Here is a 3,877-nt window from a genome sequence, read left to right as displayed (position 1 = left end):
TGGCTAGTAAAAGTCCATGTTGGAGGAAAGGATTGCAGTAGGTAAAAGTGTGCTTGGTAGGGAGTTTGGACATTGTATTTAGACCTCTACAGTGACCAAGAGAGAGAGAGAGACTTGAACACATATTAGTGGCACAGGATTACAGCCTATATTAGTATAAGAATGGTGGTACATTATGAGAATGATTCTATGATTCTAAGTCACACAGGTTTGGTGTACTTAATACAGTTCCACATGGTGGAAACACTGTCCAAAAGGTTACACATTCTCAGAGGTTCTGTGGGTGCATTCCTCAACATATCTACGTCTTCTAGAAGCACACATAACTCTGCCAGTTCATAAGTGGCAGGTATTCGAAATGAAAGGCAAGTATACATTGATATGGCTTTAGAAATAATATTCATGTCTTAACACCAAGCAGTTTAATAAGAATAACAACGAGTAGAGGCGAGGGAGAGGGAGAGGAAGAGGAAAGGATGACAGTATGGACAGAGCTGATCCATGATGGAACAGGATATGCTTCAAACCTCATGGTTTACTAAACATCAGTCCCATGTTCCCTGAACAAAGAAGGACCAAAATGCAGAGATTAGTGTTATCTTCCTCCCTCTGCAATGATCAGACTGTTCCCTGACTTACTGTAGATGTTTCACCCACCAGTCATTCCATGCAAGGAGAGGAGGAGGGATCAGAGAGGCATCTAGTTGTGTCCCCATCTCCATGGGCAAAATGATGACATTATCCACTGATGTTTTCAGAGGATTTTAGCAGATGATGTAATCATTTTGCATCTCACTACAAAGACATAGACAGATGCTTATCCACCCCAACCACTCCAGTAACTTGAGGTAAGTCCAGGACATGGTGAATGTAGCATAGTTCTGGATGTGGAACTATTATGCTATGCTATGCCATACAGAATTTCACCCTATGTGTGCTGCATTCTTATATTTACTATGTATGTTCTATGCACAGCCTGTCCTGTATTGTCTTCTGAAACAAACACCATAACAGCCCACTTCTTCTGAAAGACTTTTTAAAAAGCTTTAAGAATTTTGCAACAGAGTTTATTGTACTCATTATGGCATTTTTATGTGCTAATTTTGGATTTCTTTTTCGCATCTTTCCTGTATAGTCATCATTTTAAAGAAAAAAATGGTTGGATGCTTATGAGAAAAACTAATGATTTGCCTTTGTGTAAACTGGAGACAGATCAAAAGTGTGTGTGTGGGGGGGGGGGGGGAATTCCCAGATACTCATAACCTGGAAAATAGCAACTAATCATGGTAAACAGTGGACAACTAGAGCATATGGGAGCTTCCATGTAGCCACTATGTCTAGTAGTTGAGATAGCAAAACAAGGTAGCCCAATACTCATAGTATGCCATCCCCTGTAATGAGCCTGTTCGTGAATGCAGGAATCAAGCTAGAAAATTAAAGAAACAACAACATGGGGACAAAGCTGAAGAGTTTAACTAAAGCTTTTTTAAAAGAATGAGAGTCAAATAGCTGTGAATTAGAAAAGCATATGTGTTGCTACAGATGATATCTGCATTTGTGTTTGCAATATATCATTTTTTGTGACTGTGATAGAATAAGGTCCTGCTTTCCATTCTTGACTCTACCATCTTTGATACCATCTTCATGTTAATACACCACTTTGTTTTTCCTTTACGCTCTGATGTAAAAGAAAGATGTGATAGAAGACCATGGACAAGCATTATTGTATCTCCATTTTCCAAAGGCAATGTCTATCAGTCCTGAATTGTTTGATAGTGATACTAGGGCAATGTCTCAGAAAGGAAACCAAGGCTCTTCCGAAAACTTTCTTTCAGTCTTAAGAAATCTTTGATGGAGTAGCAAAAATCCATGTAGCTTCTAGCAAACCACTGTTCTCTCAGCCTTTACCCTTCCTGGTTGTTGTAAAGACAGTAAGATATTATAGATAATATGAAATCTGAATGGCCAGATTTCATGTCTAGTTCTAATAATATCTCACTTTGTACTATACAGAGGGGGGGGGATGTATGTTAAACTAATCCTGAACATGTGCAAGAATTTGAGAAAAGTAAAGGGAAAAACGTTGAATATATGCTCTACCTTCTTCCCACCCATTCAGATTCTTCTAGGATTAGTTTCATCATAATACAGTAAGATAATATTACTATGGAGTTTATCAGGATGGTATTGTCCCTTTTTTTGAGATGTGTCTGCAGTTATAGTAGTCCAACACTTAATTTAGCTTGTTGTGGATTGGACTAATTCTAATAAAGGTGTGGCCAGTTTGAATCCAAATTAATGTCTTGGGTCTTCACTCTGTCTTGGGGTTTTGCAGCAACAAGGTATTTAGGGTTGTCACGGAGTTCCACCTACAGTAAAATCTCGAGTTTGAACATTCCCTATTTTTCTTTGGAAAAATATCTTAAAATGCTAAAAATGTACAGATGAGACACTGGGAAGGTCCATGCATTCCTTTCATTTGGATTGACCAAAAAAAAAAATCCTAAAAATGGAAAGGAAAGGGTAATTACAGTTCCTGGTGTTTACAATAAAAATCTGTTGTTATTATGGACATCATTAGAACATACTGAATCACACAGCAACTGTGTGATTACATATAACTGAAACATCATTAGAAGTAATATAGACATTTTCTCATTTGTGGCTTTAAGATTAGTGCATAAATTCATCTGATCAAGTCAGAATTAAATTTGATAAATCAATCTGTTCTCAGCTCCCCAAAGTTAGAAATAGCTTGATTCTAGGGTTTGGACTGTTTTGCTGAATCCTTTCTTGCATAAAATAACAAAGAATTTAAAATGTTTGTAGTTTGTGAGATATTTAGCCTTCTCTGTCAGAGAGTTCTGGTGCCACAAACTACAAATCCCAGGATTCCATAGCACTGAGACATACCGGTTAAAACAGTATCAAACTGCATTAATTCTGCAGTATGATAGCAGACTGATGCTTAGAATGCTTGCAAAACAGCATGCCAGAAAAGAGGATAAAGAAAAGGAGAAGAGAAACCTTGAGACTGATTTTTCACTGCCACCACTGTCATTGTCTTTAACATTATCAAAAATCTATTTTGGAATACTAATACACACCAGGAAGATGACAAATCTGTGTTCTGGAGCAAATATTTCTGGGTTTCCGCAACATCGCTATTTCAGATGTAGCTGTTCAATTATACTGACCCAGAAAGGAGATCTGTGCATGAAGTTAAGTACTATGTAAAGGAATTTCTGTATCATTAAGTCAGTTCAATGAACTTGACTGATACTTCTTTAAAATGTGGATCTTAGCTATCAGTTAGAAGAACCATGATGAGTGTCGCAAGACATACAAACTTGAGCAGAATGGGATCACTTCTCTGTAACTCATGTCCATTGCTCTTAGCACATTATTTTGAACTACCTTGATATAACTCCAGAATTTGTTTAAAATGCTATTTTAATCCACCACCACTTCATTACATTTGTATTCTTATGATGATGCATGAAATATATTATTTCTTTTTGCTTCCTGTAAATAGTGGATTTTGTTCTTCTGGACAATTCAAGAATGGGCAATTTTAATAAAGAACTGGAAGTTGGGGACTATTACTTGCCTCAAGCAAATAATGGTAAGTTACTCAGCTGTTTTGATGCTTTTTAAAAGTTTGAGAATTTACAAGTATATTTATTATTCACAAATTCTAAAAAAAAGTGCTGCATGATGGGGTGAGCTCTTATCACTAGTCACAGCTTTTGCCAACCTAGCAGTTTGAAAGCATACAAATGCAAGTAGATAAATAGGTACCACTCTGGTGAGAAGGTAAACAGTGTTCTGTGCAATCATGCTGGCCACATAATCACAGAGTAGTCTCTGACAACAC

Source organism: Sceloporus occidentalis, unplaced genomic scaffold (assembly GCF_023333645.1).
Source record: "Sceloporus occidentalis isolate IW3139 unplaced genomic scaffold, rSceOcc1.0.p SCAF_194, whole genome shotgun sequence".
Taxonomy (NCBI): Eukaryota; Metazoa; Chordata; class Lepidosauria; order Squamata; family Phrynosomatidae; genus Sceloporus; species Sceloporus occidentalis.
The sequence above is the reverse complement of the archived record's forward strand: the minus strand, read 5'-3'. Positions refer to the sequence as shown.